Genomic DNA, 17,317 nt, shown 5'->3' with positions numbered 1-17,317 from the left:
CAAACCCATCAGAAAGTCCATTGCATCATGCTAGCGACCATAACTGCTAAACTACAAAAGTCCTATGAGGACTACTATCGAGATGCATCAAGACTTGGTGGACCGGTACCACCAAAGTGCGAGGAAAGAAAGGTATGAGATCATCACTTCGATGATCACTGCCAAAATGGGTAATGGAGAGTCCCTTACCGCTCATCTACAAAAGATGCAGAGATATGTTGATCGCCTGCTGAAGTTAAATGTTAACGTTGATGAAGAGTTGGCAATTGACATTATCCATCACTCCTTGCTTCCCTGCTACAACCAGTTCCGCATGACCTACCACATGAATAAGGAAGAGGTCACCTTGAGAAAGCTTTAAGGATTGCTGAGAGCAATCTAAAGGATAAGTCTGTTGCATCAACTTCCACTCCAACCGCTGCTCCTATTTTCGTCATTAGGCAAGGGAGGGGTAAGAAGAGGAAGGCTCCTTCATAGAGCCACCACAAGGGAAAATCCCAAGATGGTACCTCTTCTAGTGGAACCAAAGTTGGTTCTGCTAAAGCCAACTCTAACCTGAAGGAGGCAGAGTACCACCACTGCCACAAGATAGGGCATTGGAAGAGAATCTGCTCGGAATATCTACAAGCCATCAAGGATGGGAAGATCAAGACATCTTTCACATGTATTTACACAATTAAATCTAATGATTCATCACATGCTATTTCTTGGGTTCTTGATACAGGATGTGGTTTTCACATATGTTCTGATTTGCAGGGACTAAGAAGAAATAGGGATGTGGAGCGTGGAAGGATAAATCTAATCATGGGGAACAGAAGATCGTTGCATGTCACCAAGATTGGAGTGTATTCTCTAGCTCTTAGTAATGGATTAGGATTAGATTTAAATAATTGTTGCTATTCGCCAGATATGGAAAGAAACATCATTTCATTTCATGGTTTGTTTAGACAATGGTTTAGATATTCATTTGATAATGAGAAAGGTTCTATTTATGCTTATCTAAATGGTGTTTTATATTTTGAAGCATTGTCTTGTAATGGAATTTATGAAACTATGATGGTTGTAGATAACTTAGGAAATGATGTGTTGTGTGTGAATTCTTCCAATAGTATGGATAAAGCAGCTTGTGGCATTGTCGTCTTGGACATGTTAACAAGAAACGCACAGCCCAACTCCAAAAGGATGGAGTGTTGGAGTCATTCGACCTTAGGGACGATGACGTGTGCGAGTCTTGTTTACTTGGAAAGATGACCAAGTCACCCTTCACTGGCACTTGTGAAAGGGGTGAGGGTCTATTGGATCTCATACACATCGCTGTGTGTGGACCCTTTAGATCCACCACAAGGGATGCGAACCACTTCTATTTGACTTTCACCGAAGACTATAGCAGATATGGGTATATCTACTTAATCAAGCACAAGTCAGAAACCTTTGAAGGGTTCAAAGAATTTAAAAAAGAAGTGGAGAATCAATTGGGCAGGAAAATCAAGATGCTTCGATCCGATCGAGGAGGAGAGTACCTAAGTCTTGAATTCCACGACTACCTCAAGGAATGCAGAATAGTTTCGCAATTGACGCCACCTAGGACACCGCAGTTGAACGGTGTGGCTGAGAGGCATAATTGAACCTTATTGGACATTGTTCGTTCAATGATGAGTCGTGCTTCACTACCTATCTCATTCTGGGGGTATGCCTTAGAGACTGCCACCCATATCCTTAACTTAGTACCTATGAAGAAGGTTGCCAAAACACCTCACGAGATTTGGACAGGGAAAGCTCCCTAACTGGCACATATCAAGGTTTGGGGTTGCGAGGCTTTCTTAAAACGAGAGACTCACGACAAGCTCGAACCTCGTAGTGAGCGATGTATTTTCATCGGCTACCCGCAGAAATCCTTTGGATATCTCTTTTATAGGCCGAGTGACAATGTTGTCTTCGTTGCAAGAAGAGGGGTTTTCCGAGAGAGAGAGAACTCATAAGCCAAGGAGACAGTCAGAGGCAAATCGATCTTGAAGAGATTCAAGAGCCGAGCGATGAAGGAACCTCTAACGTTGGCGCTCAACCCGAGGAGGAAACTCCGGTTTGGGGCCATATAGGTTCGTTCCATGATAAGTTGTGCTTCACTACCTGTCTCATAAATAAAAGTGTTTTATTTACTAGGATTAAGTATTATTGTTATGTTTCAATTTGCATGTTTTGACTTCCCGAATAACTAGTTTATTTAAACATCCATAGTCAGTCATACGTTGGAAGTAAGTATGAAGGAAGACTGTCTTGAATCTGTCTGTAGATTGTCTGAAGTGTTTAGATATGGCACAAGTTTGCTGCAGAGTTCATGAGTGCTTTGATAAGATTAGAGTATTGGATTCAACCCACGCTCACTTGGATCACTCCATGGATTTATCATGAGTGATTAGTGAGACGATAATATTGTATATTCTTGAAACCGAGACATGTGAGTTGTTATTTGTTGGTCGGTTACTCATTGATAATAAGTAAACGCACCTGTAACTTAGTGTTATAAAACTTATTGTTGTGTGTGATTCGATCAGTAAATGCAAGCGAGCATTTGAGTTGAAGTTTATCCATTCCTTTTACCCAAAGTGGGATAAAAGCGATATCTACGGGCCTCTCGATGATTTAGTGATGACACCTAAGCGCTTGGTCAAGCCGGGACTAAGTTGATGTGTTCAATTGTAGTCTGTTATCAGTCGTCATAAATCGGAAGTCGGGAAACAGTATAGAGAGAATGATTGAAATTCATGTCTTATGTCTATACGATATCTTGAGAATGGAGGAATATATAATCCCTTATCTAGAGGACACGTTATCTGATAAGATCAGAGTTGACAGCGGCTTTTGAAAGCTACGATTGCTGATCAGGTTCTGAAGTCATACGGAAAATAGTTATTAGACTTATCCAAGTGGGAGACTGTTGGATTAGTGTCTAAGTCCATAACTATTTTGGTATGTACTTGACCCGATTATGAGCATGGTCCTTTTGGGTTGCCTTCACCATAGCAACATGTAGGATGAATTAAGGAGAGAGAGGTTTAAATATGATTTATTAATATATTATGAGAATAATATATTAAAGGAGAAATCATATTGTTTAATTAATATTAGTCAAGAATTAATTGATAATTAATTTTGTGGCTAAAAGAGATTAATTAAATTTAGGGGACTTGACTGCAATTATTGGATAATTGAGTTATTGGGCTAAGGAATGCTAAAGGAACAAGTGAACGCAATTATGATGGGAGCCCATCATATTTTCGTCCATGGCCTTATCCAAAAGGTTCCATGGGCTGCTTAGTGTTTAAGCTGTCCATTAGGGTTTTGACTGAAACCCTAGCAGCCCACACAAGTATATAAAGGATCCCTTCGGCCCCAAAAACGTGGTTAACTGAATCCTTAGGGTTTCTAGACGTTTTTGGGTGCCTCCTCTCTTCTTCATCAAGTTGCTTAGTGGTGTTTGTGACTCCATTAGAGGTGCAACACTTGAGGCACTATGCTTTTGAAGCCAATCCAAGCAAGGAATTGATTGTTATTGCTATATAACAATCAAAGGTAATTCTCTAAACCCTAATTCAGTTTATAATATGTTAGATCTAAGTTTATTAGTCTTGGATTCATTGCATGTACAATAGAGAAACCTAGATCCAAGCATTAGGGTTTGTATGAGCACATAGGATTGTTCTTATGCCTAAAATCCATCAATTTTGACTTCCTAAACAATTGAGTTATTTAAGAATAATTGAATTAATCGAAATCTCCACAGTCGTTCATATGTTGGAACTAGGTATGAATGAAGACTGTCATGAATAGGTGTGTAGATTGTCTAAAAGGTATTAGACATAGCAAAGGTTTGCTATAACGTTCATGAGTTCTTATGAACAAGTTTTGAGCATTGGAATAAACCCACGCTTGTTGGAATCACTTCATGGAATTTATCACGAGTGATCGCAAGATGATAATATCATATGGTCTAAAAACCTAGATGTATAGTTTATTATTTGTTGATTGGTTGTGCATTTATAATGCGAAAACGCATCAATAACTTGATGTCATAAAACGCATTGGTGTGTATGATTTGATTAGTAAATAGTAAATGCATATAAGTCAAAGTTTATATGTTCCTTTTATCCTAAGAGGGTGAAAGCGATATCAGGGCCCCTCGATGATTTAATTTGACTTATGTGTCGGGCCCGTTCAGGACTGAATTGATGTGTTCAATTAAGTCCTATGTCGAATGAATCTGAGATCGAGAAACATACTATTGGACAATAAGTATGACTATGTTCCATGTGATTGTCCGCACGATATCTAGAACAGAGGACTATACGATCCCTTATCTAAAGGACAGGTTACTAATAAGATCAGCGTCTTTGAGAACTACGATTGCTAATCGGATTATGCTTACAGTTATTAGACTTATCCAAGTGGGAGACTCTTGGAATAGTGTCTAAGCCCGTAACTGTATTTGGTAAGTACTTGACCCGGTTGTGCATGGTCCTTTTGGGTTGCCTTCACTAGAGCAACATGATAGTGATCGAGGTCGTTGTCTCGGTCAAAAATATACCAACTAACCTAAGTAGATAGGGTAAGTCGGGTCGAATCCACAAGGAGTTCGTGGTTAAACTTTGTGTCAAAGCAGTCAATGAAAAGAAAAGTATTACTAGAAACTGTCATGAAAAAGATTAAAACAAAATTCAAACAAAAGCTTGGAAATTTATTAATTAAAAATAAAAATCTCAATGAGAAAACTAGAGTACTCCCGGTTCAGTTATGGACAGTTTAGATTCACACACTTTCTTCCCTAGAATCCTAATTCAATTACATAGATGCAATGGGGTTTATTAACTTGTAACACATAGTTTTGGGTACACTAGATGTTCATTCAACTAGTTGTCTTACTCATTTATGTCTAAATGGATTAGGGACAATTAGTGAACTAGCAATAAAATGTCTTATAACTACCTATTACCGCATTAACATTCAATATCATAAGTTGGAATAATATATGTTGATTCAATCACTTGTCCTTATTTCTAAACTAATTGAACTTGGAACAAATGATGAATTGACAATAGACTATCTTAATTATGACATCAAAAGATTAATAAAACCCAATTTCACTTATCATTACCAAAGATCATCATATGAAGCATAAAATAACAATTGAAATTAATTAGAATCAAGTAATAATCATGTGTGTTCATCCAAAAGTCATAAACATCCCCGGAAGTAACCCTAACGGTTTAGCCTTCCATTGAGTTCATAAAACAAACAACTTGATTAACATGAATAAAATGCATAATAGAATTCATAAACAACGTAGAATCATCAAACAAATGTAGCCTAATGATTATCAAAGTATAGAACAAATAAACCTTGTGGAAGAAGAAATAATTCTGGAAAATAAAGAATTGATGAAGATTAACCAATGAAATGATCTTCACTTATAGCTTGATGATGAATTGAATTGAATCTTGCCTTGAATTCGGATTGAAATGGAATGGACTTGTGTTTCCAAATGTTTCCAAGGGTTTTAGAAGCCTCAAGAACACAGGAAAAACTCTGAAAATCGTAGGTGGTAACCTTAAAAATGAATGCACAAGTCCCTATTTATAGTGTGAGATAAAAAATAATGAAATTGGGCGATGTGGGACGTTGGACGTCCCAGGAGACGTATTAGACGTCGTGTATAACGCCCAAGCGTTCTTTGTACGTCCTAACATGCCTTTTTCCGTCCTTGAAATACACTAAAAAATGTCCAAAAATGTCAGACGTCTTAGAAGCTTTCTAGGACGCCCTTCCTTGATTTCCAAACTTTCCGAAACACACCGTTCCAACACGGGACGTCCCTAAAACGCCCAGACGTCCTAGGGGACGTCTTAGATGCCATGTAAGACGCCGAAGGGGCTCTCCTTTCTTTTCTGCTCTGAAATAACGACCAGACGCTGACCGTTTGACCTGGACGTCCTAGGGGACGTCTTAGACTCCTGGAGGCGTCCTTCATCTTCCGTGCAAGTTTTGGTGGTCAAAACGAAATAACTAGTAGAAACACAAAACACATAAGTTGTAGCAAATCTTTTCTAGTTTCCAGAACTTCTTTACTCATGTCAATCGGAGCTCCAGAACTTGACATATGACCAAAACATTGAAGCATGGTCAATTTTCCCAACAACATTTCTTCATTCCTTTAGCAATCCGTTTTACTTGCAGGTTCCGCCCACTTTTAGTACAATATATTGACCTGCATATGAAGTTCAACAACTCATCAAAGTAGTGCTATTATTGGACAATTATACATCAATTCAATAGATTTATGACAATTTAGTACATTCATAAAATGGACTTATCAAACCTCCTCAACTTTATTCCAACCTCGTCCTGAGATTGGCCTGAAATAATCAATGTAGTCTTACTCTCTTATCCTAAGAAAAACTCAATGGAATCACGAATTCCATACATTTTATCACAATATTTAATAAGCACAGTATATTGATTTTGGGGATTATTAGTTTCATATGCGGACTTTTAAACTCAAAACACTTGTTATGCTTATTTTACTTTGTTGTTTGAAACCCTTCACTTTTTGATCAATCATTTCCAATAATCAACCTCATGAGTAATCAGCTGAACTCATTGCCAAAGTCCCCTTTTCAAGGTTCACTAAAATAGTTAGCGCGGTCAGTAACACTTAATGGACCAACCCATATACTCCTGCTATCGAGTGGTCACATATTGTTTCACACAATATCTTCAACTTGAACTTTTCTTCATATTTGTCTTGATTGTGCATTCTTCAAGTTCTGTGATGCTTCATCGGATTTGATTATCTTTGTATTTCACTTTATCTTGAATATATATACTTTGAAGTTCTTCAATGTCTTATGATGCTTTTTGGTTGTGTGAAAACAATAATAGACCCCTCCTAACCCCAAAGGCGCAGGAGTAAGTAAGACCAAGTACTCAGAGTGTTATGACACATATTGTTCGGTTGGGTCCTCAATTGAAAGATCGTAGGCTCGAGCCAAAAACCTTCATTTTTCAAACACTTGGGTATTTCACATAACAATTTATATATATATATATATATATATATATATATATATATATATATATATATATATATATATACATACATATAAATTTTCCAAACTGGCTGAGCAACCCACAAAATCAATATTAAATAGATATTATGACTCAATGTACGAAACTCCTATCATTTTCCATCTTGATGAGTTACATTCAAGATATAAAGATGCTACTAACTCATCACATATTTCATAGAACCAACTCAGCAGAGAATAATAATAATAATAAGTTTAATAGTAGTACATTCATCCCAAATAAAGACATTAAAATCAAAATAAAAAGAAAAAAAGAAAAAGAAAAAGAAAGTCTTCATCACACAACCATAAAAATAAAAATCAAAAGAGGATCTCACCAAAGTTCACTGCGGGGGGCGACTGTGGAGGATAACGTGGGTATGGTGGAGGATACCCAAAGATCGATCCAGTTAAATCCTCAAAGCGAGTAGAGTCCTTTGTAGCTGGTGGTGGCTGATAATGCTCATACTCGGATGGCGGTGGATAGTTGCTCGGATCCTCGAATCGGTAGAAGACCGGAGCTGGAGCTCAATATCGATATTGTGGCTGATCAATGTCCATCGGTTCATACTGGACACGACTCTGTATGTAGGCGGCATCTGCATAGTACTCCTGCTGGTACAGCTGACAAGTGGAAACACTATAAGTATTGCTAGTTGTAATGCCAACCTGTCGCATCTGCTCAGTAAGGTCAGCTAGTGTCGTGTCGACACCCTCCATCCATACATCTGTTCTCCCCATCCAAGCCTGCACCTCCTGGTTATGTGTGTTTTGTCTCGCCACAAAATCCTCCCAAGCTACCTGCATATTCCATCCCTGACCTGCTGCTTGTCCCTGTTGTTGCTGATGATCCTCCTGAAAATCACCAACGAATGACTCCTCATCCCCCACTCCGAGTGGTGTCGTGTATGTCAGGTTTGTGGCAGAATCCCTCAGAATATGTCTCCCATTTTCAACATGAAATGAGATGTGTCTAAAGAAGTAGCAGTAGGGCGAAGGATACGCAGGTAGGATGTAACTCGTGGGATCCTGATCCTATTCCCCAGCTCCCTAGTCACATATGTCGATATCATGGAGACATGGGGGGTGACTCTGTGCTGGATATCAAAACAGGACCATATATTGCACATAGCATTATATGCATAAGAATTAAATATGGATCCTGTCATCAATCCATATAATACATATAAATCATGTGTCCTCACCGCCCTGGGATCACTATTCCTCGGGTTCACATTTCCCGTGATAATGTTATGCAATGCCTTTGCTAAGGGTACCAATTCGCAAAATTTGTCGTATAACCTTGTCCCCTTATGGAATGTTGTACGATACACTTCTATCATGCTAACCCCATGGTTACCCCCCCCCCCCCTCGTGTCAATACATCTATACTCAGTCGCCTGATTCTCAAGATCATGCAGATGATATCCAGTGTCTACATGAAACATGTCCCGAATACCCTGCACAGTCATCACTATATCGTGAGTATGAACCGTCCCAATCAGCTGCAACTCCTCCGGCCTACCAGGCACCTCGACACGTCGAAGTGTCCTCGTCCATTACCTCACTATATCAACATAAATCTGCGTGGGATTGAAGTCCAACGCTCCACCCCATCCATAACGATCAAACGCCTCCATAATATTGTACCCAGTGAAGCTCGGTCGCTCCACCATGTACTCTACAATAAAACTCGTAATCGGATGAGTCGCCTCATAAACTGTTGGGCGAATGTCATCTGGATGCTCATGCAATGTCTGGTATTGTGGGTCAAAAGCCACAGGTACATTCGGCTCCGGCTGTCTAGCTGGTTGTCTGGCTGCACTGCTTGATGATGCTACCCTTGATCTCTTTGCTGGCATCTGCAAAATCAACCACACACAAAACCGTAAAACAAAGCTTGCCATTAAACATATCAAATGTCACAAAAATAAAACAATAATCCAGTTGGCAAGTTGTTCCAAACAAAATTAAAATAAATTCAAAAATTTATCCAATCAGTAAAACATAGATAAACCCAAGTTTAACTGCAACTGACAAGTTGTAACTGAAACCAAAACAGAACCGTAACAGGTAAATATTCAAACTAATAATGTAGTCTCAAAATTCAGTGTCATTCTAAAAATTTCCTAAAAACTTGAATTTTAATCTAAGCACAAATGTAAACATAACAATGATTTTCCAAAATTATATGTTTTTTTTACAATTAACAAAAAAATCAATTTCCAGAAAAATTCACAGATGACACATGAAACTTGTTTGGAACATACTTCTAACAACTACAAACACTGATTCACAAGAATTCACACCAATATATATATCATATTCTTCATCTTTTTCAAAATTTCAAACATATATGAACATACATGAAAAAATTTTGAAATTCAACTAAAAGATGGAGTTTTGAAGCACATACCTTGTTGAAAATGTGTTTCTAGTGAAGAAGAACCAAGAACTTGAAGCAAAAACCCAAAATAAGTCAAATTTTCGAAACCCTAGTTTTTGTGGGTTTTGAAATCGACCCCAAATAAGTGATTAGAGTGTGTAAATCTTCCAATGTGATGTTTCTTACTTGATTTCTAGAAGATTGCAACAAAAATCACGAATTTCGGTTGAGTTTTGGCCAATAAATCGAAGAAAATGGGCAAAAACAAGTGGGCTTCAGCTATGGCGGTTTGGAGAAAGAAGTAGGGGAAGAAGGTGTAGGAAACAACTCTAAAACGCATCAATAACGGCCAAAAACCCTTTGGCATCTTAGGCGGCGTCTTAGACGCGTCCTAGGACGTCTCTCACAAAACAAGGGTATTTTGGTAATTTCGCAAAGGGTTTTCATCGGGGGGAAAAAAGTGACAGCCCAACAGCGTCTAAGATGTCTCTTTTTTTTTTAATAACAAAAGTTAAATACCCCCTCGCCAACTTTAAACCTTGGATCGTCCTCGATACAAAAAATTAAAACACACAAAACGAAAAATAAAAGTAAAAACACACCAAACCGCGGGTTGCCTCCCGAAAAGCGCTAAGTTTTACGTCTTCAACTGGACGGTTTACCTCGACTAAGTTGCATCTGAATATTGAGGTACCACGAGCGTTGTTTTCTCAATGAGTGTCGTTTCACCATCTACCATTCGAATGTATGGTTTGAGTCTTTGTCCGTTTACCTTGAATAGTTCACTGCCTTTCATGTCCTTGATTTCAATAGCACCGTGATCCGCCACATTAGTTACCACAAATGGTCCACTCCATTTACTCCGAAGCTTTCCAGGGAAGAGTTTGAGATGAGAGTTGAATAGCCACACCAATTGTCCTTCAACGAATTGTTTTCGGACAATATGTCGGTCATGAAATGCCTTCATCTTTTCTTTATAGATCCTTGAGCTTTCGTAAGCTTCTTTTCGAATCTCTTCTAATTCAACAAGTTGGAGTTTCCTTTCTTTACCTGCATCACTCAATTCAAAATTAGCATTTTTATGGCCCACATGGCACGGTGTTCCAACTCCACCGGGAGATGGCATGGCTTCCCATAAACAAGCCGATACGGGGACATTCCAATGGGCGTCTTATAGGCTGTTCGATATGCCCATAATGCATCATCTAATCTTAGGGACCAATCTTTTCGGTTGGGACGAACAGTCTTTTCCAAGATACGTTTTATTTCCCTATTTGACACCTCTACTTGTCCACTAGTTTGTGGGTGATATGGAGTAGCAATCCTATGAGTGACACCATAGTGTTTAAGTAACTTTGCAAAATGCCAATTTTTAAAATGGGAGCCCCCGTCACTAATAATAGTTCGAGCGATTCCGTGTCTAGAAAATATGTTCTTTTTAACAAATTTACAAACAACATTATGGTCATTCGTGTGTGTAGCCTCGACTTCGACCCATTTTGATACATAATCAACGGCTACAAGAATGCATAGATTGCCAAAAGAAGTGAGGAACGGACCCATGAAATCAATGCCCCATACATCAAAATTTTCAACTACTAAAATTGGGGTCATTGGCATCATGTCCCGTCTTGAGATCCCCCCAACTTGTTGGCAACGAATACAAGCTTTAAAGAATGTATGTGCATCTTTAAAAATAGAGGGCCAAAAAAACCGCTTTGTAGAACCCGGTGCCCTGTCTTTTTGGCACAAAAATGCCCTCCACATGCATATGAATAGCAGCGTTGAAGAATGGCTTCTTGCTCCGTATGTGGTACACATCTCCTAATCACTTCATCTGCTCCAATTTTGAAAAGATCTGGGTCCTCCCATATGTAGTATTTGTTTGAGAGTGGAAGAACCTCCTTTGTTGAGCATTCCAATACGATGGAGTTTCCCCTATCACTAAGTAATTCACTAAATTAGCAAACCATGGTATAGTTTTGACAGCAAGAATATGCTCATCCGAAAAGTTTTCTTGAATAACTTCCGTTGAGTTATCATTATTAGTTATTCTAGATAAATGATCCGCCACAACATTTTCGGAACCCTTTTTGTCCCGAATTTCAAGATCAAACTCTTGAAGAAGAAGGATCCATCTTATGAGACGTGGTTTGGCATCCTTCTTTTCCAAGAGGTGGCGAATGGCACTATGTTCAGTAAAAATTACAACTTTAGATCCCCATATGTAAGATCTAAAATTTTCAAGTGCAAACACGACCGCAATCAACTCTTTTTCGGTAGTAGTGTAATTCAATTGTGCATTCGAAAAAGTTTTTCTCGCATAACAAATTGTAACGGGTTTTTTATTCACCCGTTGTCCCAAAACTGCCCCTACCGCGTAATCACTCGCATCACACATAATTTAGAAAGGTAAAGTCCAATCGGGTGATTACAAGATAGGGGCTTCAACAAGTTTGTTCTTTAATGTGGTAAAAGATTCAAGACATGCTTTATCAAAGGAAAATGGTGCGTCTTTTAAAAGTAAATTACAAAGAGGTTTTGAGATTGCACTAAAATCCTTGATAAATCTTCGATAAAACCGGCATGTCCAAGAAAAGAACGGACGACTTTTACCGAAGTTGGTGGGGGAAGAGTAGAAATAATTTGTACTTTGGCCCGGTCGAGTTCAAAACCATGCTTGGAGACAACATGGCCAAGTACAATTCCCTCTTTTACCATGAAATGACTCTTCTCCCAACTTAAAACCAAATTAGACTCAATACAATGTTTCAAAACTTTTTCTAATTGGTCTAAGCATGTCTCAAAAGATGATCCAAAAATAGAAAAATCATCCATGAAAATTTCTAATGCATCCCCCACCATGTCTGAAAAAATAGCCATCATACATCTTTGGAATGTGGGGGGAGCATTACACAAGCCGAATGGCATCCTTCGAAAAGCAAAGGTGCCAAAGGGACACGTGAATGTGGTTTTGGATTGATCCTCGGGGTGGATGGAAATTTGATTATACCCCGAGTATCCATCCAAAAAGCAATAAAACTTTTTCCCGGATAATTTTTCAATTATTTGATCAATAAAAGGGAGAGGGAAATGGTCCTTTGACGTTGCAGCATTCGATATTGATTCCTAAAGCCTTTATTTCCAAATCCATCGTTGTAGTCATTGTTCCCACCATTAGGGAAATTCTGGTTGTTCCAATTATTGTTGTAGTTCCCATCTCCACCTCGATTGCCTTGATTCCGCCTGTTACCAACGTTGTGGTTCTGATTCCAACCAAGTCCATTGTCACTTCCATCATCAAAATCCCAGTCATCCTCGTTACCACCATTACCGAATTGAGGACCAACATTTCTAGGATTTTGGTTTTGATTTCTAACATTACCACTGTTGTGGTTTCCTACATTGCCTCCCATATTTTGTGCCCAATATCCTCCATTCCCACCATTTTGGCCACGGTTGTTTCTATTTGGTTGTGGTTGCACTGGTTGGATGATTGGTGCACCGGCATTGTTGTTAATCCTATTATTTCCATTGTTGTTGTTTGGTAATTGAGGAGCTAGTTGTGGAACTAGTCGTGGAGGATTATTGGCTGCATCCTCATGCCCCTCAACCACATCTTCCACGACAACGTTATCTACACTCATAGGGTTGATGTTCCTTCTGGCGACCCGATTTGAGCGAGCTGTTCGTTCGATCTCCGGATCAAATGCAAGCGGTGAAGAGCGTCCGCTATGTCTTGTATGCATGCACCAGTGTGCATGCACAACACAAATAAAACAAAATGTGAACTGCAAACGAGAATTGAAAATGAAAGTAAAAGCCTATAACTACTTAAACACAATAGCTCAAGTGCACAATCTCCCCGGCAACGCCGCCAAATTTTGATCGAGGTCGTTGTCTCGGTCAAAAATATACCAACTAACCTAAGTAGATAGGGTAAGTCGGGTCGAATCCACAAGGAGTTCGTGGTTAAACTTTGTGTCAAAACAGTCAATAAAAAGAAAAGTATTACTAGCAATTGTCACGAAAAAGATTAAAACAAAATTCAAACAAAAGCTTGCAAATTTATTAATTAAAAATAAAAATCTCAATGAGAAAACTAGAGTACTCTCGGTTCAGTTATGGACAATTTAGATTCACACACTTTCTTCCCTAGAATCCTAATTCAATTACATAGACGCAATGTGGTTTATTAACTTGTAATACATAGTTTTGGGTACACTAGATGTTCATTCAACTAGTTGTCTTACTCATTTATGTCTAAATGGATTAGGGACAATTAGTGAACTAGCAATAAAATGTCTTATAACTACCTATTATCGCATTAACATTCAATATCATAAGTTGGAATAATATATGTTGATTCAATCACTTGTCCTTATTTCTAAACTAGTTGAACTTCGAACAAATGATGAATTGACAATAGACTATCTTAATTATGACATCAAACAATTAATACAGCCCAATTTCACTTATCATTACCAAAGATCATCATATGAAGCATAAAATAACAATTGAAATTAATTAGAATCAAGTAATAATCAAGTGTGTTCATCCAAAAGTCATAAACATCCCCGGAAGTAACCCTAACGGTTTAGCCTTCCATTGAGTTCATAAAACAAACAACTTGATTAAAATGAATATAATGCATAATAGAATTCATAAACAACGTAGAATCATCAAACAAATGTAGCCTAATGATTATCAAAGTATAGAACAAATAAACCTTGGGGAAGAAGAAATAATTCTGGAAAATAAAGAATTGATGAAGATTAACCAATGAAATGATCTTCACTTATAGCTTGATGATGAATTGAATTGAATCTTGCCTTGAATCCGGATTGAAATGGAATGGACTTGTGTTTCCAAATGTTTCCAAGGGTTTTAGAAGCCTCAAGAACACAGGAAAAACTCTAAAAATCGCAGGTGGTAACCCTAAAAACGAATGCACAAATCCCTATTTATAGTGTGAGACAAAAAATAATGAAATTGGGCGATGTGGGACGTTGGACGTCCCAGTAGACATCTTAGACGTCATGTATAACGCCCAAGCGTTCTTTATACGTCCTAACATGCCTTCTTTCGTCCTTGAAATACACTAAAAAATGGCCAAAAACGTCAGATGTCTTAGACACTTTCTAGGACGCCCTTCCTTGATTTCCAAACTTTCTGACACACACCGTTCCAACACGGGACGTCCCTAAAACGCCCAGACGTCCTAGGGGACGTCTTAGACGTCATGTAAGACACCGACGGGGCTCTCCCTTCTTTTCTGCTCTGAAATAACGACCAGACGCTGACCATTTGACCTAGATGTCCTAGGGGACGTCTTAGACGCCTGGAGGCGTCCTTCATCTTCTGTGCAAGTTTTGGTGGTCAAAACGACATAACTAGCAGAAACACAAAACATGAACGTTGTAGCAAATCTTGTCTAGTTTCCATAACTTCTATACTCATGTCAATCGGAGCTCCAGAACTTGAGATATGACCAAAAAATTGAAGCATGGTCAATTTTCCCAACAACGTTTCTTCATTCCTTTAGCAATCCGTTTTACTTGCAGGTTCCGCCCACTTTTAGTACAATATATTGACCTGCATATGAAGTTCAACAACTCATCAAAGTAGTGCCATTCTTGGACAATTATACATCAATTCAACAGATTTATGACAATTTAGTACATTCAAAGTAGTGCTACCAAAAACCCTAAGGAATTCCTAGAGCCGATTTTGTGCCTACAACCTCTCTCCAAATCATCCTCTTGCTTCTTGGTGTTTGTAAGCCATTAGAGCAGCGACACTTGTGACTCTAAGCTCCAAGGATAACAAGATTCATGCTTTCAAGAAGAGGTAATCATCTAGATCTCTTTTGGATTGTCAATTTTGAATTGTATATCATAGATCTAGGGTTTGCAAGTCTTGGATGAAAAGCATGTTCATTAGAGAAACCTAGATCCAAGCATTAGGGTTTGTATGTGCACATATGAATGTTCTTATGGCTCAAACCCATCAATTAGATCCAAGGCCAGGGGTACTGATTCAGGATTTGGTCCAACCTATCCAACCTGTATTGACCACCTCAACCACGACTCCAACAACTGCCGCTGAACCTGATCGTGATCAACCTAAAACAACTTTTAAAGTTGGAAGTTCTTCAGCTCATGAGCTTGTATCCCCTACAAGGCCTGAGCATGATATTGCCTCAGAAAGGCTTGCTAGGTTCTTGGCTGAAAATGAAGCAGATCTTCCTTCTCGCGGTAAAGGTATATCTATAGAGGAAGGCAACTTGAAGGGGGATGATTCATTTAATCCAGAGCTCAGGAAGGAGATTATTGTGCTCAAACAGCAACTGATCGAAAAAGATCTTCTAATTAAGGACCTTGATGCTCGTCTCGGTGCTTGAAGCTGGAAGTTCCTTAAAGACTGATCAAATTTTTGCTCTTCAACAAGAAAACACTCAAAAGTCCAAACAAATTTCTGATCTTCAAATCAACCTTGGTGCTCTTTCAGCCGGCTACTTTGATATGAAGAATAGACTTATCGTTGAATTTGGAGATATGTTTCAATTAGCAGCTGAAGGCCCAAGTGTTTCTCAAATTCCTACAACTGATCCAGCCACTTCTCCAATCTTTGAGCAGATCGATAACAGGCCAGTTAGAACCACAACGGTCGTTGACTGATTTGAGAAGGAACCGGTTCAAGCTCCACCCCGAATCACTATCAAGCGAGGAGGGATAACGGTTACGTCTCAGAAAAGAGGAGGACTACTTTTCATGAAAAATATTGATCGGAATCTTCGTGGTGATCATCCTCAATTAACTGTGACCGACCATGAAAAGAAAAAGTTCCAACATAAATAAGGAGATAGGTCAGGAGTCCGTATGTGGGGGTTATCACGATAAAATCAATTGTTGGTTGGTCAAGAGGAAGAGCAACACAATGGAGTACTACAAACATCAAACTGACTTCTCTTCGCTTACCAAGGTGGATCTAACAGAGTTGTCTGCTGCTCCGTTCTACAATCCCTCCAATAATCCTCAAGCAACGGCTTTCAAACTTTTTCTGGAAAATCAGGTGAAAAGAGGATTTGATGGTATGAAGACTGCTGATTCATTCCTGAAAATTGCTAAGCATGTTTGATCCAACCACCAAGAAGGAAATCAAAACCATCATGTGACCTCCTACGAAGCAGTTAACAAAGATTCCTATCATTAAAAACTTCTATGATGGATCTTTGCGCAACATGCTATACTGGGTATATGAAGAAGCAACGGCCTCAGCAGTCATCAAGTTCAAAAATGGTTCATTCCGTCCAATTGATAAGAGGGATATTTTGCAATTTGATAAGGAGGACATTCACATGTTGGCTGGTCATCAAATCATTTATAAGCAAGAAGTTTTGGAGCCAGCTGCTAAAGAATTTACTAGCACGATCTCTGAGATAATTAACAAGAGTATGTGGCTGGGTGCAATGGGAAGATCAGATGTGTTGGTTATTGAAAAGGACTGAGCTTATTCTAGCCTCAAACCAAGGGGGAGATTAAAAGGCCATTATTTTGTGGTTTGGGCTAGACATTCATTTGTATAAGTCATGTTAGGTTTTTGATCAGTTTTAGTTGTTTTGTTGTGTTTACGGTCTTAAGTGTGTGTACGGCTGTAAATAGGTTTACGGCCGTAAACAGGTTTATGACAGTAAACCTGTTTACGGCCAACCTTCCCCTATATATAGGGTGTGTCAAAATCTTGTCAGGTTGTTGACGAATTAGAGAGTCTCTAGTGTTTACGGCCCCAAGGTGTATCAGACGTTTATTTA

Source organism: Lactuca serriola, chromosome 7 (genome assembly GCF_051521515.1).
Source record: "Lactuca serriola cultivar US96UC23 chromosome 7, Lser_US96UC23_V15, whole genome shotgun sequence".
Classification (NCBI taxonomy): domain Eukaryota; kingdom Viridiplantae; phylum Streptophyta; class Magnoliopsida; order Asterales; family Asteraceae; genus Lactuca; species Lactuca serriola.
Note: the sequence above shows the minus strand (reverse complement) of the source record.